The sequence below is a fragment of the Symsagittifera roscoffensis genome, chromosome 7 (genome assembly GCF_963678635.1).
Source record: "Symsagittifera roscoffensis chromosome 7, txSymRosc1.1, whole genome shotgun sequence".
NCBI classification, from domain to species: Eukaryota; Metazoa; Xenacoelomorpha; order Acoela; family Convolutidae; genus Symsagittifera; species Symsagittifera roscoffensis.
This window is the reverse complement of record NC_087068.1, coordinates 23,183,680-23,211,472: the sequence shown is the minus strand read 5'-3', so window position 1 is coordinate 23,211,472 and position 27,793 is coordinate 23,183,680. Positions and strand designations below refer to the sequence as shown.

At 36.6% G+C, this 27,793-nt stretch overlaps 1 protein-coding gene and 1 long non-coding RNA gene across 2 annotated transcripts in view; one reads left to right on the top strand and one right to left on the bottom strand.

The window, feature by feature from the left end:
- Positions 1-27,793, bottom strand: part of LOC134852188 (ena/VASP-like protein) — a 375,505-nt gene that overhangs the window by 163,677 nt on the left and 184,035 nt on the right. The gene's annotated exons all lie outside the window — the stretch shown is intronic.
- LOC134851428 (uncharacterized) lies at positions 888-11,459 on the top strand. The gene is made up of 3 exons (XR_010164226.1): positions 888-995; positions 9,792-9,838; positions 11,379-11,459. It is a non-coding gene; the product is annotated as an uncharacterized LOC134851428 (long non-coding RNA).

Here is a 27,793-nt window from a genome sequence, read left to right as displayed (position 1 = left end):
TTGGCAATCGATTCCTGCAAACCTAGTTAGTTTCGGATGTGAAAGATTATGCAAAAGCCGCTTTTAAAATGTTTTTTTTTCTTTTACAAGAAATTCACAAAGATTGATTCGAGAGAGAAAATACAGAACCAAAAACTAATTGACGATATTCTTTTTTTTCTAACCTAATCGCAGTTTTGAGTGGAATAGTAAATCAAAAGTATCACAACCTCTTCCAGTAATAATCCGCTGCTTCCTTCATGTGAGTGAGATATACATTGTTGCTTATTTGATTACAGTAAGTATCAACCAAACTTTCCGACGCCAAAATAACGCTTGAAATAAAGCTAAAAAATCCCTTTAAATTTCGACCCTGCTGCCAGTTTTGACTTGCATTTTTTACAAGGTCCCATAATTATAAAATTTGGCACCACATCCATAATTATATAAATAAGCAAATTGACTAATTGAGCCGTTCTAAATATTTTTGGTCTGCATAAACGAATTTTATAAAACCACTCGTTAAACCAGAAAAGTGTCGGTTATCTGGGTCGGGGAAAAAGATCCGCCTATTGCTGTTGCGAAATTAGCACATTAGTGCTCACCGCAACTTCTTTTATTAAAAAACTTGATTTTCTTAAGATGTTTTTTTAATTGGGTTTATCGAACTTTTCTTGAGACTGGGATGCTTTGAACTAGAATTTTTAAGACTGATTATATCATCAAATCATGTATTTTAGGATATATTCCAATTTTCTGCTTTCTTCGTTCATTTAAGCTGTTTTTCGTATAAATTTGAGTTAACACTAATATCAATTTTATTTTGTAATGTAGCAGTGGATGGAAAAAGAAAACGGAGATCTCTTTCTGGCGTTTCCAATGAGACTGTTCATTCTGGATCTAATTCCACTAATGTCACTCAAGGACTGGTCACTTTGAGTCTGGAGCTCTTCAACACATCTGCCAACTGCTCAATATGCACATTTGACCTCACAATGAACATGTCAACTATTGATGTGAGTACGACATTGACAATTACCAAGAAGTCGCAAACGCTCAGCGGTGCCCGGTTTGAAGTGCTTGGCTTGCGTTTCGAATTCAAAGTTGAGAGTTGAGCAGGTGCAGGTTTTTGGGTGAAAATTTTCGGCTGTCGACAAGCCATTATAAAGCGCAGAAACCAAGCACACGCAGTTTTGGCCAAGAAAGTCAAAAGATAACTTCAGCTCAGTCGAAACATGCCGAGCACTATTGAAGCATATTATAGTCAAAACTTAAGTCGAGCAGTCGCAAAATAGCTCGGATAATAAATTAATTGCTATAGATTCCGTCTATCAGTTGAACGCTCAAATGTTTTCTATGTAAAATTCCAAAGCAAGTTGATTTGACACATAAAATAATGAAGCCAAAAGCAAACAGAGATACTCAACTGATACGGTTTAGTTATTAATTTTTGCAAAATGTAGACACAAAATGTCACTCTTAAAAAACAAAAACATTTTTGACGCGTGTTGTTTCATTAAAAAGTAATAGAGTAGCCCAGGGGCGGATCTACGATTTTCTCGAGGGGGCGGATTTTCAAAAAAATTTGAAAAGTTTTGTGGCTTTTATTTTTCAGGTCGACTGAATTGCTTTTTTGAGCTCTCCCTAAGCACGGTTTAGTCCTTGTTTCGGCCAATTTTTCTGCGCCGCAGGCAAAAGTTGAGAAAACAGTCCAAAAAAGGCGTTTTTAGGAACTTTTTGGAAAATGTTGACCAAGAAATCGCATTTTTTCGGCGCGCGCTCCCCCCTCAAAATTAGTATATATTGGCGTCGAAGGCGCCTTTAGAAAAATTTTAGGGTCGGTCGGCCAAAAATGGATTTCTTAAAAAGTACCAAAGGGGGACCAAAGACGCTAAAAAGTAACAAAGAAGCTTCCCCCCCCCCCTAAATCCGCCACTGGAGTAGCCAATTGGTGCTCGGTTCCTGATCTCATATATCAAATTATATTCGTGACCAGGAATATTTGTGCTCGGGGTGTTTTTTTGCTCCGACTTTTCTCACGAAAATAACGGAATATTTGTCCTTGGTGCAGTTTTTCTTCTACAGACAAAGTTTGACTTTTTAAAAAATATAGCCATTTTTGACGGAAATTTTTTTATCATCTGAAAACGTATTGTTGTTCTACGTTTAACTTTAAAATGATATTTCACCTGTGATTTTTTTTTCGTGAATTTATGAGGGTTTAACAACGGCCAATTTATGGCAATTAAAGCGCGAAGTTTTTCGCACTATTAACGTGTCAGCGGAGATTTAATCCGTCTTATAATTCGTTCCAATTTGCCATAATTGATTTGTTATTAGGAGCGAAATGTTTCACTTTTAACTTAATATAACGCGTGGGGGTATGATTTTCATAAAAATCTCAAAATTATTTTTTTTCCTAATTTCATGTAATTGTTTCATGTTATTACTTTTCCATAGACATTAAAAGGCAGACAGAACAATCAAAGCTTCGCCCTGATATAAGCAGTCTTGTTCATATTCGATTGCTTTGCTCAATCAATCACTCAGCACACTCAACTTTAATAAAAAAGAATTAAAAAACAACTCAACTACATTAAAAAAATTAAACTCTAAACAAATTAAGCCGTACAGATTAATGATAACCAAGCTAATGTATAAGAAACTGATACCGAAACGCAAAAATCATTAATTTTCATGTTTGCCACTTTTTTGCCTTCTTTATCAACAGTATATTTCAAACTTTGAAATTTTTGGCCACTAAAACTTCTGATATACATATACTCATATATGTACAGTTTTACGATTGTTATTATAATAGAAGAAATTTGAAACGCATTTTTTTAAGTAACAATATAGGTAGATCACGCATAAAAATGAAGCCCTTTTCTGAACCAATTATAGTATGATGTTTTAAAACTACCAAAATTTTTATGGAAACCGAATAAAACTTCTATTTAGATGTTGATAGTCAGTATCGGCCATATTATCATATTCATTTTTTTTACTAAAAACAATTAATAATTGCAAAAAAAGTTGGGTTTTGTTTAAAGTAACCGGTAATTACATCAAAAAAAAAGTTGGCATTGCTTGAATTCATTGCTTAAATTCAAAAATTATAATTGGACAACTGAGTGCGAAACTTTTGTCTCAGTCATTTCGAGAAGCAACTTCATTCCGAAAAAAGTGTACAGGTTGTCCCAAAAAAATCACAATTGTAGTTACGTTTTAATTACTTGACAAACTTTCTTGAAAGTTGGGACTAATATTTAACAGCCTAAGACACAGATTTTCTGAAAATGAGAATGCTGAAACACGTGTGAACAAAAAGTTATCGCAATATTTGACTCCTCAAAGTGTCGAACTGCATTGAGTTGCTCATGCTTCTCACTTGTAAAAACAATGCAGCTTACAACCGAGCAGTAAAATTTTATTGTTTTAACGTTTGCTAGTACAAAATGTTGAGACTATTCTTCAATTCACTCTTAACTTCCCAAATCGTTCCCCCAAACAGATCTCCAGAAAAAGGCACTAGTCAAAATCTGAATAAAAGTAACTCCAGGAGACCAAAAATAGACAAAAATTATGCAAATATAGTCTGCAAAGAAGCTTGTTTGGCGACATTAGTTGACCTGAAAAAAAATAATTCAAGAAGTTGCGGTGATGAAAAATGAAAGAAAAATGCTAAGGAAAAAGGTTTCGTGATGTAAAAAATGAAAGAACGAGCTAGATGATGTGTGCAACGAAATGGCGCACAAGCTGAGCGACAGGAAACTGGAGTATGAAAAAGACTCTCAAAAACATCTACAAGTTCATAAATTTTTTGTCTGGTTTCCAAGCTTTCTCTGAATGAACGTTTAAACGAATTCTTCGTGAAAACTTTTTGTTAGAATGAAAGAAGGTGTTTTTTTCCATTTTGGACAAAAAATTTATCGGCCACCACACAAATTGTGTGTTTTGGTATGCTAGGTATGAGAGCATAATTTCAAGAAAATAGACTAAATAGTTGTCGAAATAATCCAGTTGGGATTTTGTTTTTGGGGGGGGCACCATGTATAAATTTTTTAATCAGCGATGTAAAAATAATTCTTTGATCGAAAGAAAAGCCTTCTTTTTTTATACAAACAGACCTGCTCGTATATCGGCTCTTCATAGAACTGGAATGATTGGCCTGAAAACTGATAGGCTAACCGTAAACTATCAAACTCGATTGAAAAGAGATTTTTTTCAGTTTTCTCTGCCTTTCCAGCCAGCCTGTCTTGAATTTATGCGTTCAAGCTTAAAATAGCATACAAGCTAACTAATATTTTGTTTGGAGTCAAAAGAAATCAATTGCCTTATTGATTTTGATCTCTTAGATATTCGATGGCAAAAATTGTCTCGTCCATTTTTTATTAACAGTTGTTGCATTAGTTTCGGAAAAATAAAATTCCGTTTATATGAACCCTAAAAAAATCAAAATGGCTCTAAACATTTTGACCGATAAAAGTCCATTGGAAGACTGGACATCTCACGGTTTTTTCTTTCGACGTGCAGATGTTCATTGTTTGATATTGTAATAAAACCAAAAATATACTGTTCCTCCAGAAAATAAAAACTTTCAAAAAGTATCTGAAATTAAACACACTCTTAATCATGGAGTATTTTTACTTATTCCGCCCAAAATCAATATTTTAAAATCTTGAACTGGAACTATTTTGCTTAAATCTGATTATCTAGACTTAACCAATCATTATTTAGCACCAATCCAAATTGTTTTATTCACAATTTTGATTTGACTTATAAGTTAGACGAATAAGCTTAAAAGTTAGGTTGTTTGTTAAAAGTTTCTTTCTTATTTCAAAAATTCCGCAGAGTTTTAACCAGAGTAGAGAAAATTACAGAAAATAGCACCAGAAAAATTTCTTGCCAAGTCGTAAGTTGGTATAGTTTGTAGTTAGAATTACGAGGGTATCTAATCCTCTTCAATACTCTTACTTTCGTTCTTGATTAATGAAAATATTCTTGGTAAATGATTTCGCAGTAGTTTGTATTGCCACGATCCAAGCATTTCACCTCTAGCGCAGCAATACAAATGCCCCCGGCTGTTCTTTTCAATCATTACTTCACTTTAGCCACCGGCATCAGTAAAACGCGGACCATTCTCCATTATTCCATGCTTGATTATTCAATCCCAAAGGATGCTTTGAACACCTTTTTGTACACAATTATCTAAAACAACTAATTTGTTTGAAATCAAATTGACATGACTTTTGAAAGAGATAGCTTAGATTTTACAAGCCTTGCCTAAACATAATTTGAATTTTGCATCCAATAAAGCGGTTAGTATCAAAAAAATTTTGTGTTAGTTTAAGAGAAAAATTATCTTTTTAAGCAATTGTGATTTATCCATTTCATAAGTAATTCTACAAATAGATATAAAGAAGTTAGGTTTTGCAGTGCTTTTGCAACGTATTTAAAATTTCAAGTGTATAAAAAACAAAATTGCTCATATCAGGGTAAAGCCCATATAGTTCCGACTGCCCATAAATTGGTCTCAGGGTAAAGCCCTGAATGTTCCGACTGCCCATAAATTGGTCTCGCAATATTTTTGCTTCAAGAAATATTTGCAAACTATGAATTTTAAGCTGAATACTATAAGAATCGTTATAGAATTGAAAGGCCAATTAGCCTGCCTCAATTGATTTTGGAAAATTTTGAGGTGCGGGATAAGTTGGCCCGAATAAATATTGCGCGTTAAGTTTTCAGCATTAAAATATCACAGCGCTCTTTTAGTCGTTAGTCATTTAATGAGTGCTTCACAGATATCTTGCAGGCCAGAAAGTATAGTGTTGATCAAGCTCATGGATCGATCCCCCAAAGGAAATATTTTGACAATTGATCCGAATAAAAAATATACCCCAAGCATATATATTCCTTGAATTTTTGGAAAATCGGAACAGAAAAGAGCAAAAATGGAAAGTGCCAGTATGAAAGTATTCTGTTCATTTTAAAGAAAATTGAGTTCTTCTGTAGTTCTTGCCCCGAGTTGCGCTGCCATTTTCCCTCTAGACTGAAATAAAAAGCGCTCTATGTGCTGTTTAACGATATGGTTGATTTGTAATTGGCAGAAAAAAAAGTAGTAACCTTCATGTAAAACACTGGTTCATTTTTATAATACTTGTTTTTTTTCATATGTTCTTCGCACTTCTCAAGCAAATGTAGACCATATTTTTGAAAATTCGATAGAAAGTCCTGCCCGGCAAATAAACATCAGCTGTTAAGAGGACAATTGCTTTTATTGGGCTTAAATACGACGCTACACGCAAATTCTCCAGTTGTATATCTGAGAAGTAAAATTCGCTTAACGTCGCTAATTCTCCAGTTGTATATCTGAGAAGTAAAATTCGCTTAATGTCGAACGCTTAATGTTCAATTTACATGTGTCAGCCCTCATTTGTCGTTTTAATGTCATGTCGTCTGAATTTCTTGTCGGTTTGCTTATATAGCACCCTTAATACACCATAAATTTTTCAAACATTGTATTAGTAACACTCGAAACCCATATTTGCTTTTTCAGATGATCGTTTTAAATATTTCATTATTTTTTCATTCTGGTCACAGTGATAGATACATTACAGATCATAGGTTTTGTTTCAATTTATTAGTCATTTTTGTAAATCTGACATATAATATTTTGTGTTGCCGGCTCTGTTTTAAGTTTGGTGTTCTCAAATAATTTAATGGAAACTATGATTACTTTGATTTTGAGTTTCTAAAACGACAACCGATCGAGACTTCTATGAGCAGTTTGAAGAGCGTAGCACGTTGCTTTGGTTTATGTAACCAGCTAAGCCTATGTCGAATTATTCCAATCAAAAATATGAGTGAGTCCAAGAGTAGCATGTCAACAAATTTGCAAAAAATGGTACATAAATGGATAGTCTTCGTTTTTTTTTTTAAAATCAGTAAAAAACTGATTTGTACAAAATTATAATTATGAACCCAACGGTAAAACTATTTGCAAAATTACAGTTCCTTGCATTTTCGTGGCACAAACACTATGTATATAAGTGGTCCAACAGTAATCGTTTTTTCCATATTTAATTAATAAGCACATGTGTTCTTAGCTAATACATCATTTTAATGAGAGCTTCATTTACGTTCACTTCCTTAAACTACCAGGAAAAATAATTCGTTCTCTTGTTTTTGTCTTACAATTATTGAATGCTTTTGTATCTTTGACTCTCCAAATGAAAATTTTAGATCATTTAGCATCGTTCGAGACATGCAAGAGACAACTTTTTACTAAAAATGGTAAAAAACCGGCCAAAACTCTTGACGAAAATGTGATTTTTTAAAAACTAATTATCACCAATTTGACTACATTTCCTACAAGAATACAGAAAAATTGAGAAATTGCCTTCATTATATCGCATTCTTTTTCCATCAATATGGGGTTTTCTCCATGTAATCGCAAAAAAAAACTATTTACTAGGATGTACATTCCCCCCCCCCCCCCCCCCAAAAAAAAAAAACATTTTTCTCGTCAATTTATTTTAAAAAAGATTACGAGGCCAAACTGTGCACTGGATAGGCGCACAATTTTGTGTCTGTATGTTCCAGAGACAAGCTTTTAAACGTGTTAAAATTTTGTTGGAATGATCAAAAAAATGAAAGAACAAAAGAAGGGAGCATCCTTGTTGCGGAATCTGCTTACAATGCACAAAATGAAGTTTGGGCTCGTAATGAAAGCTTTGTGAAAAGTTTTTTAATGTAAATATCTGTTATATAATCTAATTGGCATCGCCAGTTCAGGCTAGTTTTTATGTTATAACAGAGTATAAACTTTTCCTCATTAGTTGTCTCTAGTTCTCCATTTAATTGCAATGAAAACTATTTTCTTCTATTTCTATTTCAAATGAACTTATGAAAGATATCACGAAAGATAGAATACCTTTCAGATTGGATATAAAATTTCTCTTTGTACAGTGCTGATTTAAATTACCCGGACAAAACGAACGTTTTTTTTCAAAATGGGTTAAGATTAGATAAAAATGAAGAGAACAAAAGTTACTTAGAGTTTCCTCAAAATTGACAAAAGGGCGGCTGGAAAAATTTTTCTCCGAAATTCTCAACCAAAATTTTACCCCAAAAATGGGTCACTTTGGTTTTTTCCAAAAAATCAAAAATTACGCTGAAACTATTTTGTTAATTGATAAGAAAATTATATCACAAGAAGCCTCTTGCACAGCCCAACAAAGTTTAAGAAGGGTTAAATGTCCAAAAATTAGTACAGGAGAAAATTTTTTTTTATAGTCAATAAATGTGATTTTTACTATATAAAACCCAGAACCTTTGTTTAAAGACAAATTTTAAAGAATTTGTGCACACTTTTGGAGATTTAACCCTTCTTAAGCTCGGTTGGGCTGTGTAAGAGGCTTCAATTGGAGAAAAACGGGATTGAAAAATCAAGTTTTGTTCTTTTTTTCCGGATAATTTAAATCAGCACTGTAAGCTTGGGGACAAAAAAACATCATATCCATGGCTTCTATCCAACTTTCAATCAATTTTAATCAATGCATAAAAAAGACTTCAAAGTAAAAACCCATAAAAAAAATACGGTTCTCATTTCTACATGAAATGGCTTTTATTAATAGATTTTGTTGACAAAAGTTATTTTTGGAACGTATTCTTGTATTTAAAAACTTACCTACATTTTTAATAAGCCATCAAAATTTAACTGCAGTAAAATGTAAAAAAGTTTTACATAATCTTTTCAAAAAATTTTCAATTGGACCCAACAAGATCAGAAAACAATAGACAGTGCAGTGCTGAACATTTTTTGCTTAAAACTTACAAAACACAAATATTGTCATGACTATTGTCATTTTCTATAGACGGTTTTTCTCTCTGTAACATTTCAATTAGTTTTTAATTTTAGCACAATAGAGTTTTTGTTCCGACTTTCGTAACAAAAAGAACGGAATATTTGTGCTCGGGTGGCTTTTTTTTCTTCAGACAAATGTCAACTTTTTAATTAGCCATTTTAGACGAAATTTTTTTCTAACTCACTCAAAAGTTGTTGTCGTCCTGAGCTTAGAAATGAAAACATATTTCACCTGTGATTTTTTTTCGTAAAGTAATGGGGGTTTAAAGATTGCCATCCTGGCCAATTTGGGACAATTAGTTTTTTAATGCTATTACTGCTCCATTAGACCCTAAAAGGCAGTCGGAACATTCAGGGCTTCGCCCTGATACGAGCAGTCTTGGTTTGTTTTTGTTCCGACTTTCGATACGAAAGTAACGGAATATTTGTGCTCGTGGTAGTTTTTTTTCTACAGACAAATTTCGACTTTTTAACTAGCCATTTATGACAAAAAATTTTATATCATTCGAAAGGTATTGTTGATGAAATGATTTCAAATCAAAGCATCCTTGTAGACTTTGAACACTATGGAAATAGATTTTAAATAACAATCAGTTCTCTGCTGAAGTCAGCATCGTGTACAAAAATAGTCCGAACACTCATGGCTTTGCCATAGTTACAGCAGTTTTGTTCCATCTGTTGCTCGGCTGTTGTATTGGCCTAAAAACCCATTTGACCATTCAATTAACTTGCATATTGGTCTGGGTTTAGAGGTTGCAGTTTTTCACTGTCTCAATTTTAGTATTATACAAAATGAAAGTTGTAAGCATACTATTTCAATTTATGCAAAAGAAAATACAGGAATTTTAGATTAATGATTAATAAATACAGTTTTAAAAGTGTTCAAAGTGGACATTGTGGCTGAAGCGTTAGTAAAAATCAAACCGTTTTGTTTTTGTTTCAGGCTGATACATGGAGGGACCAATTTGTTGATGAGATGGTTGAAGCCGGGTTAGTTTCTAAGCTATAAATTTTACTAACTCTGCTGTATTACAGAAACAACAAAATTTTTACTTCAATTTTTCAGAACCGCCGTGCAACCAGAAAATTGAAATTCAAGCAAACTTGATGCCAAGAATTTTCAATTACGCAATTCGCTGTTTGAAATTATTAAAACAGATCAAAAAATTCTGTACTAATAAGGATCACTTTTTGTTGTTTGTTTTATAGAAATTGAGTGAAGATTGAGTTTTATAATAAACCGTAAGAATCAGTTAAAAATTGATCAAAAAATGAAAAAAAAATACAGAAGATTTAGTTCGGAAATTCAATCTGAATTTTTAAACTAAAAAAATTACTATTTTGAAAATTAGAAAAACCAGAACACTTTGTCTCGACACTATCACAACTTTTTGGAACCTTTTTGAATCTGTTTTGCAGTTGAAAGGCATTTACGGTGATATCCTAGGCAAGCTTTCACTGGTTTTCTTTCCAGAAGTCAATTTCCGTTGAGGAAAGGTAATAACCAACGTATGTGCTAAGCATGATTAGTCATATTCCATACAAATCATGCATGTATGTGCATGGTTGCGCATTATCTTCTATGGTGGGCAACCCGGGCTACGCCATTATTCCTTTCCACTTTATGAAGTGGTCAAAACAACAAGTGATTTTTGTAGTCGATTTTTTGAAATTTTAACAGATGCAAACATCACCCTTAAGACTTTTCATTTTAAAACTTTTTTCTTTCGAGACGTTTTGAAAAATATATATATTTTTCTCTACAGCAATTTTACTAAATTATACTATGCTAATTTGAATTGGAAAAACTAAAATTAAACTACTCTTTTAAATTGCATATATAATTTCAACGTGTACACCATTTCACAAATTGTGAGTGTGGAAAATCATTTAGATGAGTATTCGATATGAACTTAGAAGAACTAAAATTCAGAACGTCATCAAAAAAGTTAATGAGATTGGAATTTATAATTTTTTCCAGAGAACAAAAACTATTGATTTTTAAGTAAAATTTAAATTTGTTCATTCTCCCTCAAAATCATAACTATAGTTTTGGACTGTTCCAAAATACAGCCCGAGAATAGATTTTTTGCAAACATTAGAAATATGATCACAAAATTTTAATCTGATTGGTGTAAATTCATTATCAACACAGCAATTTTGAAATAAAATTTCAGACAAAATCTCAATTTTTATTCGGTAAATTTGGGTCGTATAAAAAGGGGCTCATAATTCTGAACTGAAACTATTTGTTTCGCAAAAAATCATAATTGACCGTTAGAGTCATTTGGTCTCCAATTGTGAGGATTTTACCCATCAACACATGCTCATTTTTAAGACGTCAACACATACAGTTATACCGCTATCCACTCCCTATTATTCAATTAGAAATAAATTTCTGTAGAATGCTCAATTCTGGTTGCTTTAAAATACCGTTTTGGAATTCAGTTAACTGTGGGGTGAAAAGATTAATTTGATCCAAAAGAGGAGTAGTGTCAAAATATGTATCCAATTTTAGATTTAATTTCAGTTCAAACTGGCTCTGGCTGATTGCAGTGATGGCAGGGGTCACACTTTTTGTGACCATAGGTCTGACCGTGGTCTACTGCTGTGTCCATAAAAGGATTGAAATCAAAGAAAACAACAGAATAACCGACATATACAACGAGTAATATCTCACAATAATCATTATTTTGTTATTCCATCCACAAAAAAAAACAATTAATTTTATATAAGATGTGGTGGAAAAAACTGTTTTGGCAAAATATTTTTGGAAGGCTTGCATTTGATTTTTGTATACCTGTCCTTCAAAAATTTTAAATTTTTTTGAATGAAATTAACATCTTCCCCCCCCCCCCCCCCCCCCCCCCCAGATTGAGTTAAGATCCTAAGTTAAATTTAGTCAGCGCTGCATGTAAATTGCTCTATTCTGATTGGCCAAAAGTTCGAAGCTCAGAACCAAATTAACATCCTCTCCCCTAAACAGCTTTGTGTGGTTGGGAGGTTGGATTGGGAGGATGCTTACTTTGTTCCATTTTTTGAATGCTCTAGTAGCCATCAAGTTTATAAGAAAGATAGATTATCAACTTCTGAAAGCCGGTCAAAGTCTTTCCAAAATTTTTGTTGAGACAAATTTGTGATAAAAAAGCAATTTGACCTTTCTTTAATGTTTCTATTATCCAAGTTGTGCTTTTTTGTAGCGCGCGCTTTCCCTCAAAGGTAGTAACTATTGGCGCCTAAGGCGGCTCTAGAAAAAAAATATGGCTGTTGGACCAATCATGATTGCCGGACATCAAGTTGACGTAAATTCAAGCCGAATGGAAAAAATAGGGACAAATTAAATTAAATTTAAATGAATGAGAACATATTCGCAAACAAAATTTTCATTTTTTGGACAAAAAAACGCTTTTCATATAATTTTCATTTATAAAAACTGTATGAATAATATTTTTAAAGCAAAAATTCCAAAACTGAGGAAAAGTTCATTTAAAATCAGAGTTAAGTCGCAAACCAGTTCTGCGATCAAAAATAAATTTCAAAATTTTTTTTTCGCAAGCAAAATTTTCAAACTTTTGCTTAAAACGTAGTCTAGTATCTTGTTACAAGGAAGAATCAAAGGTCACCTTGATGAATATCTCTGATGGCAGAATTTGAACTTTTCAGCCTTAGATAATAACATATAACCTAAATATGTCCAAAAAATCGGCCAGGATTTTTAACCTCTCAATTTTTTGAATCAGAGGCCTCGTAGCTTTCAACAAAAAAGATATTTTACTGTTATAATTTTGAGTGATATTCAAATTTTATTTGACTTGGCATCTAGCAATACGTAGTTTCATGTGCGATTTCAGTGCCAAATAACCTGTTAGTTTGCTCATTTGAGAAAACCCTTGGTTTTGTTGTCAGGGCGAAACGCACGAAAAAACTGATACGTGGGAAAAAACTTGTCATATAATTCCATTGTTAACAAATAATGCTTATCAAGGTAATTTAATCAGTTTTTTTTTTCAAAAATTGTATGGAATTAAATAGATTTATATGATAATAATTTTTTCCTTAGTATGGAATTGTATGATAAGCATTTTTTGTCAACCCGGGGTCCCTTCGGCTTGAAGTTTCGCTGGCCTGTCGCCTAGACCCACCAATCATGTATGTCGCAAAATAGTATCAAAGCGGGGGTTCGAATAGCGGGCGTTCGAATATCCTAGGGTGGTTTCCTCATTTAAGTCCGCCTCTGATTTATTGAACGTTACTAAGGCTATAGCTTATAACTTTGAATAGTTAATTTTGACTATTTGCCGAAACAGTTTAAAAACTTTTTAAAAAGCGCTATGACACGATCATGAAATGTTGAACACTTTTTTGTAAATTTATAGCTGCAGTTTTTTTTCAGGAATACAATAAAAGAAACCGAGAGGTATATGGTGAAAACTCCGAATCACATGAAAATCCTGCCCAGGTCAGTTTCTGGATTTAATATAAGATACTTCACCGTCCGTAATCAATTTCACTAACATTTGTATGTTTCTGGATATTTATTTTTATTTTTCTAACATTAATTTTTTGCATCATCCAGGTCTGAACATGTATGTTCCAATTCAGGGCAGATATATGCAACTCACAACAAATAGATCAACACTGGGCATATCTGTATTTTTGTTTTAATTCTGTATGGGTCATGATTTGAACTATTGCTTTAGCTTAACCCGCACCGAAATTTTCGTTGACTAAAATGTTGTCTATTTAATCGATTATTATGTCAAATTTTGGACCACGTAATCGATTTTTAATCGATTATAATCGATTATTTTGGAAAAATTTAAATCCATTATACTCCATTATAATAGATTATTTTTGTTATTTTGTAGAGACTGACAATGAAAATCCAATAAAATCTATTATTATCCATGAAACGTCTGTGCGGGAACTCACATGAATAACTTTCGGCAATTTAATCAATACAATTTTTCCCCTATTAAAATGTATCTCCCATCACTTCGATTACGGCTTCGGTTTGTATGTGTAGTTTATTTTTCAATTGGCCAGTTTTTCCATTTGTTTTAACAATGGAATTATATTACATGATTAAGCAATTTGTTCGCGTCGGTCGTCAAATTTTTCTCTTTCATGTTGAGAGAAATATCTGTTAATAATGATCTTAATCACACATTTTTGTATTCTTTGTGAGTCACAGTAGGACTTCAAAAATTCACGCAACCTTCAATTGTTCTCATAGTTCTCTTACTTTGCGTGAAGCTTCGAAGAAAATAGCGAAACACTTGTGCTCTAACCAATTTCTTAATTTTGGATAGTAAATTCAACATCGGCTCTTGATAAGACCTAAATGCTTTTACAAGAGAGGAACAATTCAGATGATGTCAAGCCTGCTTGTATATCAGGGTAAAGCCCTGAATGCTCTGACTGCCCCTTAATCCAAATCGAATAGTCGAATAGGTTTTGTGAAAAGAAATATTGCAAAACTACAAATTTTGACTAGATCAAAGATCAGGTGATACATTCTGAGTTGATACATTACGAGGTTGATACGACCGATAATCTAGCCTCAATTCGATTTGGAACGATTTCAATGAGCGAGATAATCCGCGACGCATCAATAATTGGCACTAAGTTTTCAGCATTACGGATAAAATCTTTAAAACGCGCATAAAATAGTCCAGAATATAGCCTAATTGGCAATTTTGAAACATCCAAAACTCCTAAAACTTTGCAAGACATAATCGGAGCTAGGGACTCGATAATTTCAAATCGGTATTATGATTTCTTGGTTAGAAACTACCCCGCATTCGGCCGTTGTCACATACCTTAGGCTATATTCCTGTTATATGCAGTTACATAAATGCTTTCATACTCTGGTTACGTTTGCCTTGTAACATCCTCCGCCCCCAAAGAAAGAAGGACGGGAGCGAGCTTTACGGTCGGGCGGGTCAGTTCGCTCGTAACGGTCTTCATGCCGGCAAATCTCGCGCAACCGTCCTTGTCGCAGTGCAGTCTAACGATACGTGCGATTGGGTAAAGTACACGTGGACTGTCAGGCTCTATGACCCAATCCATATCGCCGGCTTTCAACTTAACGTCTGATTGATTGTGCCACTTTGCACTCCTATTGAGGGAAGAAACGTATTCCGGCATCTAAGTGTCCATGTTGCGTTAGCGTATGATTGCGCTCTAGCGTACCGCTTCTTATGATCGAAGTTTTCTTCGAAACTTAGCAACGAAAAACTCGCTGCGTGTTGGCCAAACTTCAAATGATTCGGTGTCAACGTTTCTAAATCTTGCGGGTTGCAACTAACGGCTGTTATCGGTTTTGCTTTTAGTGAATGCACAAGAAGGCGAACTGTGGTTTCTCGAACCTCCTCAGTTACTCTTCTGTGGCCTAAGATGTCTTACGGTACATGCTTAACCCTTCGAACACATAGCACCCCGGAGTCGCCATTTCCACATGATCACTTTCTGGACAAACACAGCGGCCCCGAGCTTTTTCTAACTCTCAACGCCAGCTATGAGCTCTTTCTGAGCGCCAACAAAATATTGCCCTTGTCGCGCATGATGATAGGTGGAGTACCACGACGTGCAATAAACCTCTCCACGCAGATAAAACAAGAATTTGTGTCGAGAGAGGGGACCACCTCAATGAGTACCGCTCTAGTGGTGGAGCAGGTGAACAAAAAACCCCCATCTTTTATCCGTACTTCTGAGGATTGGAGATAGAAAAGGCCGAGAAATGTGTCAAGATGAAAGTAGTCGATAGTTGTGTTATAGAAAGGAGTTTGTAACCTTTAATCAGGAGATAAGACATGATAGGAGTGGCGGTTTTCGCTTTGCTTGTTTTCTGCACGTTAATCACTTATTTTCAAAACTTCACAGCAGCCAGCGCAAATTTAACCAACGTATTTCAAATTAACAACCGCATGCATTTAATCCAAGCCTTGGTGGAAGTTCGTAACGTCCAATAACCGAACAATCGTGTGACGTCCATCAAATATAATTGGATGCTGCCTACCGAAATCGTTTTTAACCAAACGGCTGATGCACCCAGTCAAGCGAAGGATGCCAGTTGGTCAAATGAACGGCGAATACTTGGCGAACCGACTATTTCTTGCGATAACTTTACCGGAACTTAGTAGTTATCGCTCGCTAGAGAATTTCTCACACTGGGACAGGAAATAGGTTTCTGCTCAGCAACGCCCAACTCACTAGGGTCGGTAATTTCTAATGTACGATTGACAGAAATCTCTCCCATACTCCGAATGGAAATTTTTTTGTCTGTCAAAACATCGATGACAAAATGTGACGTCTTTTCAAGACAAATGTCGAAATTACGTGAGTCTTTTTAGTTTTATCTTATCGATGATTCTTGTATCCGGCTTCAACGGCCAATCAGTCGTCCTCAGCTTACTAGGGCCATTAACCCAGCTGCTTTCCGTGAGGGATTTCGAAGAAATCTCTCGGTTACCAGTGTCATGCTACTGATCACTGGTTGTAGACTACAGAATCACACCAAAAAAATTACCAACAAAAACGGGTAATTTATTACATGATTTAAGTCACCGAAGAACAGTGGTACTATCTGTCCGCATGCAATTGTCTAAGACTTCAAAATTAAGATATTTCAAAAATTAATCTTTTAAACGGAGTGCAAGGAGGGTCCTTTGATGCTCTAACAGTGGAATAGATAGCGCTTTTATAGGCACCACGCGGGTTTTGCGAAACACAAAGCCTAATTCAATCCTATGCGAACCTGTTAGCCTCGCACGAAGAAAAGAGACGGCACGGAAATCAGCCTGCAATTTATCACCTATCTTATGAAACTCTTTTTGGTCGAAGGTTCAGTGAAGTAGCTACGAGCTTTTGTCAGAGAATCTATCAAAGAAAGACCTGAGTGCCATTCAAGGAACAGCTTTTTGATTTCTTCTGGGAGATCATCGTCCCAATACTGACTATTGATTCGCCGAATATATTTTATCAGAAGGCGGGCTCTCACATTATACGGAGTTAATGTTTCAATTGGATTAAAAACAGGTGAAACAAAACTCAACACTGTACATTGAGTAACTGCTTTGTCTAGTGGACGATCAACTCATCAACTAACGACTAACATTTCTTTTACTTGATTCCACTTAAGACCGAGGACATGTGATGACTGGTGTGGATTCTTACAAGTTTCCTTAATAGAGGAATGGGACTCACGATTGCCCGGATCAAGAGCGATTGTTACATCGGGCACGTGACAAATTTTTTCAGATGAAACCGACCTAGTTTAAGCAACGAGACTAAATCCCTACAAAATTGGAAGGCGTCATCGCTGTTTTGAAAACAATCCAGGTAGTCATCCATATGAAACTTCTGGACAACAGCTGGAGCAGCTTCGGGGTACTCAGCTTCATTATCAGATGGAGTCTTCTGCAGAGCAAAACTGGCACAAGTCGGCAAGTGTCGAGCGCCGAAAAGGGTACGCGTGTATTGGTGAACTACCACACTTAATTTGCGGTCCTCTCGCCACAAAAAAAAAACGAAAAGAATCTTGATCTTCTTCGCGGACTCCAACCGGTAAAAACATCCCTTCAATGTCGGCTGAAGTGGTGTATTTATGCTGACGGAATCTTAGAAGTTCAAAAATAAGGCTTTGAAGGAGATCCGGGTCAACCAACAGAGACTTGTTCAAGGTTTCACCATGACACCTCGGTGCACCAATGAGGACTCGGCGGACCTTGCCGGGTTTGTTAGTGCTCAACATCGGCTCGTGATTTCGGATCGTGTGCCTTAACGACAATGACATATCTTTTTTGTATATCTACTCTAACTGTTTCGGCGTGTATTGGTTTCGGCGTGGATTCTTACAAGTTTCCCTAATAGAGGAATGGGACTCACGATTGCCCGGATCAAGAGCGACTGTTACATCGGGCACGTGAGAAATTTTTTCAGATGAAACCGACCTAGTTTAAGCAACGAGACTAAATCCCTACAAAATTGGAAGGCGTCATCGCTGTTTTGAAAACAATCCAGGTAGTCATCCATATGAAACTTCTGGACAACAGCTGGAGCAGCTTCGGGGTACTCAGCTTCATTATCAGATGGAGTCTTCTGCAGAGCAAAACTGGCACAAGTCGGCAAGTGTCGAGCGCCGAAAAGGGTACGCGTGTATTGGTGAACTACCACACTTGATTTGCGGTCCTCTCGCTACAAAAAAAAAACGAAACGAATCTTGATCTTCTTCGCGGACTCCAACCGGTAAAAACATCCCTTCAATGTCGGCTGAAGTGGTGTATTTATGCTGACGGAATCTTAGAAGTTCAAAAAAAAGGTTTTGAAGGAGATCCGGGTCAACCAACAGAGACTTGTTCAAGGTTTCACCATGACACTTCGGTGCACAAATGAGGACTCGGCGGACCTTGCCGGGTTTGCTAGTGCTCAACATCGGCTCGTGATTTTGGATCGTGTGCCTTAACGACAATGACATATCTTTTTTGTATATCTACTCTAACTGTTTCGGCCTGTTTCTCACGGAGCCACTGATCCATATTTAACCGCCTTTCCAGAGACTTTAATTGAGCTAAGGAGGAGCAATATTTTTTCTTCAAACTAACTTCATTATCTCTCCAAAACATTGGTACAATGTAACTCTCAGCATCATGAAAATGTCATTCTTCAAAATCGGCAAAGTGCGTTTGTCGGCGGCTGAACGAGAATCTACCTGCTTGAGAGCTATATAGCACTTCAAATCTTACCAAACTGTAATTTGGTCAGCTAGAGACGTGCCTTCGACAACACTTTTGAGGCGAGACGAGTTCGAATGAAAGGACGGCGGTAATGGACTGCTTAGAACCCAACCTATCAGAAGGCGTATGGCGCACGGTGAATTAGAGTCCTCCTCTAGAATTGCGTGGTAAAAATTTGTCCATAAAACTATTTCGACTACCTCATTTTTATAAGATTAACGTTTGAGAATTTAAAACTTGAAAATTTACTTGATGCGTTTTCATTGAGCTCGTGGAATTGAATCGTTTTGTGGTGAGGTTAATGGGAGTACTAATCAAATGAAGACATATCGGCGAACACCTATGAATGCGTGGAAGCACTATCGCAAAGATGTAAGGCCTTAGTATTCTTTTCTTTCGAAGAAACTGCGACTGAAGCAGCTGGCAGGAGGCTTTTAGTTGACTCCTGGCTAAGAATATTGCCGACGGCAGCGTTAGTCGATACATGTTTAGTATTTGCGTTACCTGACAAAGGGGAATTTTTGGTATCCTTTAGAGGGATTTTATTTTTCAGCTCCTCGCAAGAGCACATTAAGAGTGCTTTCACAAGCTGGCTTGGAGCACTTTCTGTCATTGCTACAATTACGAAAACTGTGATTGCTCTGTAAACACGCAAAGCAAATTTTTGTTCGGCTACAGACTGCGCTCGTTTCATAGCGTTTTTCTCTTCGAACAAGGCGCAATTCCAAAGTGCGTGTTGAGTTTTACATACAGAACATGGAGGAAACCTTAGTCTTAACACTTTTTTTTTGCGACACAAGCAAACACTTTAGTGCTTACATTTTGATTAACTATTTCTTCAGATTTACCTTTGGAATTCAGTGACTTTAGCCTCTCATGACCCTCCGCTTATTCTTTAAGCCACTCGTTGAAATCTAGCAGAGTTGGTTGATGCCCTTGACGCCTTACGGTTTTATTTGACCATGCCTCTTCAAGGTTCGAAGGCTCGACGAGTGCACCGTGTGAATTACCGGGAGTTGGCGCTGTGTAATTCGAGGAAATACCGTGATAATTGACGACGAAGATTTGATTTGCATGAAAAAACTTTCAGGATGCGGAAAGAACACAGTCCCTTCACTTTGACAAAAACACAAAACCCTTCTGAGGAGCAATAGGAGTTGCTGCGGAAAAAACATTTGTGGATGGAACGTACTGTGGTTGAGCTGACATTAGGGAGGAAGTAGTAACAGCTCGTGTCCACAAGCTACTATAAGGTTTATAGTGCTCACTTGAAAAGCTCTAACTACTAACGAGAACACTTATATGTTAGTGCGAGGGGGTTACAGGTGCCTGATAGCCAGCTGCTACTGTTCCTGCAGTTTGTTGACTCAAAGAAACCTGGTTACATGCTGTTGATGCAGAAACGACTTCTTTCGCCAACTTTTTTCTGTGTTCTTCAGCCAATTCTTTCAACTCTAAACAGCTTTGTTATTCTAGAAAATACTGTTTCATTTTTTTGCTTCTCTTTCAGTCCTAATGACATTTTTGCCTGCCTCTCAAGCTCTTCTTGTTGTTTCTCCAAAAAAGATTCTCAGAAGGGATTTTTGACGGAGCGGTGGTATAACTACTCGATTTCTGATAACCCAATTGCTGATGTCGGCTACCTCAATGTGACAACTTGAGCCGGTTTTTGACGTATGCGACTGATGGTTTTAACGCTTTTTGGAACGACAAGAAAGTTTTGAGTTTCTATCTAAGTCGTCCTGCAAGTTTTTTCTGAAAGTAATATTTATATTACGATTATAAATATTTCCCTTGTCGCGCATGATGATAGGTGGAGTACCACGACGTGCAATAAACCTCTCCACGCAGATAAAACAAGAATTTGTGTCGAGAGAGGGGACCACCTCAAGGAGTACCGCTCTAGTGGTGGAGCAGGTGAACAAAAAACCCCCATCTTTTATCCGTACTTCTGAGGATTGGAGATAGAAAATGCCGAGAAATGTGTCAAGATGAAAGCCTCGCACGAAGGAAAGAGACGGCACGGAAATCAGCCTGCAATTTATCACCTATCTTATGAAACTCTTTTTGGTCGAAGGTTCAGTGAAGTAGCTACGAGCTATTGTCAGAGAATCTATCAAAGAAAGACCTGAGTGCCATTCAAGGAACAGCTTTTTGATTTCTTCTGGGGAGATCATCGTCCCATTACTGACTATTGATTCGCCGAATATATTTTATCAAAGGCGGGCTCTCACATTATACGGAGTTAATGTTTCAATTGGATTAAAAACATGTGAAACAAAACTCAACACTGTACATTGAGTAACTGCTTTGTCTAGTGGACGATCAACTCATCAACTAACGACTAACATTTCTTTTACTTGATTCCACTTAAGACCGAGGACATGTGATGACTGGTGTGGATTCTTACAAGTTTCCTTAATAGAGGAATGGGACTCACGATTGCCCGGATCAAGAGCGATTGTTACATCGGCCACGTGACAAATTTTTTCAGATAAAACCGACATAGTTTAAGCAACGAGACTAAATCCCTGCAAAATTTGAAGGCATCATCGCTGTTTTGGAAACAATCCAGGTAGTCATCCATAAGAAACTTCTGGACAACAGCTGGAGCAGCTTCGGGGTACTCAGCTTCATTATCAGATGGAGTCTTCTGCAGAGCAAAACTGGCACAAGTCGGCAAGTGTCAAGCGCCGAAAAGGGTACGCGTGTATTGGTGAACTACCACACTTAATTTGCGGTCCTCCCGCCACAAAAAAAAACGAAAAGAATCTGGATCTTCTTCGCGGACTCCAACCTGTAAAAACATCCCTTCAATGTCGGCTGAATGGTGTATTTATGCTGACGGAATCTTAGAAGTTCAAAAATAAAGTTTTGAAGGAGATCCGGGTCAACCAACAGAGACTTGTTCAAGGTTTCACCATGACACTTCGGTGCACCAATGAGGACTCGGCGGACCTTGCCGGGTTTGTTAGTGCTCAACATCGGCTCGTGATTTCGGATTGTGTGCCTTAACGATAATGATATATCTTTTTTGTATATCTACTCTAATTGTTTCGGCGTGTTTCTCACGGAGCCACTGATCCATATTTAACCGCCTTTCCAGAGACTTTAATTGAGCTAAGGAGGAGTAATAGTTTTTCTGCAAACTAACTTAATTATCACTCCAAAACATTGGTACAATGTAACTCTCAGCATCGTGAAGGTGTCATTTCTAAAAATGGGCAAAGTGCGTTTGTCGGCGGCTGAACGAGAATCTACCTGCTTGAAAGCTATATAGCACTTCAAATCTTAGCAAACTGTAATTTGATCAGCTAGAGACGTGGCTTCGACAACACTTTTGAAGCGAGACGAGTTCGAATGAAAGGACGGCGGTAATTGACAGCTTACAACCCAACCTATCAGAAGGCGTATGGCGCACGGTGAATTAGAGTCCTCTCCTAGAATTGCGTGGTAAAAATTTGTCCAAAAAATATTTCGACTTCCTCATTTTTATAAGGTTAACGTTTGAAAATTTAAAACTTGAAAATTTACTTGATGCATTTTCATTGAGTTCGTGGAATTGAATAGTTTTATGGTGAGCTTAATGGGAGTACCAACTAAATTGAGACATATCGGCGAACACCTAAGAATGCGTGGAAGCACTATCGCAAAGATGTAAGGCCTTAGTATTCTTTTCTTTCGAAGAAACTGCGACTGAAGCAGCTGGCAGGAGGCTTTTAGTTGACTCCTGGCTAAGAATATTGCCGACGGCAGCATTAGTCGATACATGTTTAGTAATTGCGTTACCTGACAAAGGGGAATCTTTGGTATCCTTTAGAGGGATTTTATTTTTCAGCTCCTCGCAAGAGCACATTAAGAGTGCTTTCACAAGCTGGCTTGGAGCACTTTCTGTCATTGCTACAATTACGAAAACTGTGATTGCTCTGTAAACACGCAAAGCAAATTTTTGTTCGGCTACAGACTGCGCTCGTTTCATAGCGTTTTTCTCTTCGAACAAGGCGCAATTCCAAAGTGCGTGTTGAGTTTTACATACAGAACATGGAGGAAACCTTAGTCTTATCACTTTTTTTTGCGACACAAGCAAACACTTTAGTGCCTACATTTTGATTAACTATTTCTTCAGATTTACCTTTGGAATTCAGTGACTTTAGCCTCTCATGACCCTCCGCTTATTCTTTAAGCCACTCGGTGAAATCTAGCAGAGTTGGTTGATGCCCTTGACGCCTTACGGTTTTATTTGACCATGCCTCTTCAAGGTTCGAAGGAAGCTTACTCACAGCTTGATTCAGTAAGTTAACAATTTTCAGGTCGTCGTTCAAAGACAAAGACTTGAATATGGCAACGAGTCCAGAAGTTGTAGAGGAAATTCCAATTATCTTTCCCGAGTTGTGCCTTTTTAGAGGCGGAAAACACTCCATTTATCCAGATGAGCCCCTACTACGGCATGCGGCTGCTGGAAATTTTTCTGAAGAGTTGCTAATGCATTCCTATATAGTACTCCGCTATAGCTATACTCAGCGATTGCGGACTTTGTTTTACCCACTACGAGCGTTTTCAGATAGGTGAGCTTTTCTTTATCACCGAGTATGGCCGAAACAGCCGGCGATATGAAATGGCCAAACGACTCTCATGCCAAAAGTGAACACTCGACGTGACGAGTGCACCGTGTGAATAACCGGGAGTTGGCGCTGTGTAATTCGAGGAAATATTGTGATAATTGACGACGAAGATTTGATTTGCATGCAAAAAACTTTCAGGATGCGGAAAGAACACAGTCCCTTCACTTTGACAAAACCACAAAACCATTCGGAGGAGCAATAGGAGTTGCTGCGGAAAAAACATTTGTGGTTGGAACGTACTGTGGTTGAGCTGACATTAGGGAGGAAGTAGTAACAGCTCGTGTCCACAAGCTACTGTAAGGTTTATATCGCTCACTTGAAAAGCTCTAACTACTAACGAGAACACTTATATGTTGGTGCGAGGGGGTTACAGGTGCCTGATAGCCAGCTGCTACTGTTCCTGTAGTTTGTTGACTCAAAGAAACCTGGTTACATGCTGTTGATGCAGAAACGACTTCTTTCACCAACTTTTTTTTTGTGTTCTTCAGCCAATTCTTTCAACTCTAAACAGCTTTGTTAATCTAGAAAATACTGTTTCATTTTTTTTGCTGCTCTTTCAGTCCTAATGACACTTTTGCCTGCCTCTCAAGTTCTTCTTGTTGTTTCTCCGAAAAAAATTTTCAGAAGGGATTTTTGACGGAGCGGTGGTATAACTACTCGATTTCTGATAACCCAATTGCTGATGTCGGCTACCTCAATGTGACAAATTGAGCCGGTTTTTGACGTATGCGACTGATGTTTTTTAATCTTTTTGGAACGACAAGAAAGTTTTGAGTTTCTATCTAAGTCGTCCTGCTCTGTTACAGCCTCGAAACTTGTTCTATATGTGATAGCTTCCTGTAAAATTTTATCGTTACTTTGTGTCAACTTGAAGCCACATATCTTATGCCGGTATCAGTTCGTCCGAATTTGAATTTTTTGGCAGCCAAATAAATCAACTCGATAATTACATCGACTGCTTGTTCTACATAGTTCCTGCCTTTATCAAGGTATGCATCATTTTTCGAGCAACAACTCTGACTCTCTTTGTATTCCAAAATAGTTTCGTGGCATTTATGAAGTTCGTTCTCGAGATTGCCACGTTTCTCAGACAAATTCATGATTATTTTGTGAAACTTACCTGCCATAATTGAGACTTTCAGAAAAAACGACTCGCAGAAAACACTTTCATCTCAGTCAAGTAAACCCAGCAAAAAACTTTCATACGTCAATAACTTACTAGAAGGAGTAATTTGAAGTTTTAACGCTTCAAATCTAATTTGAATCACTCTACGGTTTTTAGGTGACGAACGATTCCGCTTCTTCCTAGTTTTCAATGATCTTAGGTCAGCGCTGTACCGTCTATGTAGCAGCAGGGTCTTCAACTCAAGAAAATGGGGCTGGTGTAGCTTTTTATACTTTTTGATAAGTATTAGGTGTTTAGCCTTTCGCTTTGACCTATTTTTTTTTTAAAAAAATTATATTTTCTTAGTACCATTGCGGCGACAGTATACGTAAGCGGTTATTTATTCAGTGCATCTCAGACGAAGGCTCTTAAGTTGGTCAATACGCAAACTTTGGTTGTTTTTACTGCGGTGTCTATTAATAGAGTTATTTATGGCGTCGCGCCAAATAACTACATCTTTGCGGTTCGACAAAAAATGATGCAGGTAGTATTGAATAGTTTTCTGCGAATCATCACTGGCGTTAAATTTAAAGCTCAAACCGGGCTTGGTGAAATAAGTCTCTCTCACATTATTTTGAGACGGTGCGGATAGCTTACGAAGCGCGTGATCTAGAGATTCGGCTCCGAGTATGATTACCACACGCTTAGTGCCCTTGTTTGCGACAATATTACCATTGGGGATGGGGTTCAGTAGGTCGGTTGAATTCCAACAACCACGCGGAGTTTCAGAGTTTCTCTGGCCAAAAAATTTGTTTTTTTTTTGTTTTCTGATATTTTAGCACATTTGAGCTCTGTTAAACTGATGGCAAGCTCCGTTATCAAACAGCAAAAGTAAAACAATCAAAAAAAAATTTACAGCTCGAAAAATGAATTTAATTTTTGAATTTCTTGGGGTACTAAAATCTCAATAATCACAGTTTTATCTACTTGAGTTAGCTTAAAGATTCTGGAAAATCAAAGAGGTTGAAGTATTGTATTTGTTTCTTGGAAAAATTCCACACAGAAGCGAAATAAAGCTACGCACCACTTGCCATTCAACACAAACACAACACGACAAACTAATGAACAGAAATAGATATGGAAGCTGTTTAAAAACTCGATTGACTTATCAAAAATTTTCAAAACTTTAAGTTGATTTGGATTTGACTGATTATTTTTTGAAAATATGCTAAATAAGACACTGAAATGATAAATTAGCAGACGCGGCATGCCTACGTTATTTCAGAAGACGCATATTAAGCCGAATGGATAGTTTGTAATAAAAAACTCAAATTTTTTTGATATAAAGGAAAAATTTTCCGCAACGAAAAAACTCGAAAGTTTTTTTTTTTTGCTTTGTTAAGCAACTTGAAAAAATCTGGTCAAAAATTACGAAAAACCTTTAGATGGAAAAGATGTTTTTGCTGACCATTTTAATCATAATATGTGATGTTACTGCGATTCGCTAAGAATCTATGAACACATAGCAGCCCTGCCTAAGCAAATTTCGTTGGTAATATCTATTCACGTTCAGTGCCGACTTTTTATTGACCTGAAGCTAGAGTTAATGTCAGAGTTTTCTTATTGCCATGACAGGAGATCAATCACACGACCTGACGATCTGAAAGTTAACGCCTTACGCTAAATAACATCGTAAACATCAAACGAATAAAAAACTCCCTAAGCCGGTATATTATGGACCAAGACTTTTCCAGCCAGATAAAGAGAAAAAACGGAAATATGAACAAAGATGTAATTAGAAGCGGTAGAAAATACATAAAAACTATTTTTAATTGGAAGTGACATGCATTTTAAACGCAGACACGCTCAAAGTATGCCTCTTATTTGATAAAAGCAACTTCGGGGTACTACCACAGCAGAAAGTCAATTCAAAGTAAAAAGCGAGACCTTAAAAATTAGGAACACTAGCTCGCTTCAGAGCTGCAAGTGAACCAAGAGAAGCTAACATTAGAGCTATGAATGCAACTACATTAACAGTGCAAGCTCACTTCAGAGCTTGACAGATGCCTATAAAAATTTTTTCTCAATTTCTCTCTGCCTCATAAGATAAAAAGTTGTGTCAGTAGTTTCTTAAACAAGAGCAGTCAATTTTTCTTGCAAGGACTGCAGAACTAAAGAATAACTTTGCTGCATTAGAGTATTGAATGAACCTCGGCAGCTAGAAAATTTGAAATTTGGAGCTCGAACTATGACAGGCCTTAAACTGCCCTTTTTACTAGCGCTAGAAGGAAACTTTAGAGAATGTTTGTCAAAGTGTGGGAAGCTATGTGAAAATAGGAGATATTTCCAGGAGAGGGGTTTGGACCTTGTATAGTGCTGTTTTAAATCCTAGGCTGTCTCTTTTTCTTGAATTGTTTAATTTCATCACATTTTTGTTAGAATAAAATATTGTCTAGAGCTAGTTTTATCTTGTGCAATTTCATCTTTTTTGTGCTTGCTTCTGTATTTTAGTTTTGCTCCAAGCTCTAAAAAAATAAAGAACTTTGGATTTTGATACGTTTTCTACCCAATGGCAAATGGCAAAAACCTCGAATGATTGGTATAGGAGTTTAAAATTCTCTCGGTCATTGCTAGAAAAAAGTTTTAAAAAATGGAATGGAGCCTCATTGAGAAAAAAGTAAAACCTTTGCCGCTTCTCAGACCTCGCGATTTGCCTTTTCTTTTAACCTAGTCTGGTCTTCTCGCATTGTCACTTAGAGTAATGATATCAGTTTTAGGGGCAAGAGTGTACTTAACATCCCACCCCATTTCGGATTGAAGTATTGTTATAAAGTTTGTCTACTTCATCCCTCGCAGATTTCTTTGCTCTCCCTCCCCAAAACGATGGAAAGAGTTGGTTGCAAAGAATCCAAGAAAAACTAAAATTAGTCCGTTCGCATGAAAATGTTTTTTTTTCTTTTCAGACTACAGCAATTGTAAACTCGTTATCGAATATTTTGTTCTAGTTGCACAGTAGCAGTCTTTTGTTCATTGACGATTCATATGAACTGTTTGAAATTTCTACAGAATTTTTTTGTTCCGACTTTCGATACGAAAGTAACGGAATATTTGTTCTCGGGGTGGGTTTTTTTTTTCTTCAGACAAATTTCGAATTTTAACTAGCCGTTTTTGACGGAAATTTTAAAATATCATTCAAAAGGTATTGTTGTCCTGAGCTCAAATTTGAAAAGATATTTCACCTGTGATCATTTTTCGTAAAGTTATGGGGGTTTACAGATTGCCATTTTGGCCAATTTGGGACAATTAACGGGCGATATAACTCGCGCTATTAACGCGTAAGCGGAGATTTAATCCGTCATAGAAATCGTTCCAAACTGGCTGAAAGAAGCTGATTTGCCATGATTGATTTGTTACAAGGAGCGAATTCTATTCTTTTGTAGTTTATATGGCGTGTGGGGGAATGGCTTTTATGTATTTAGAA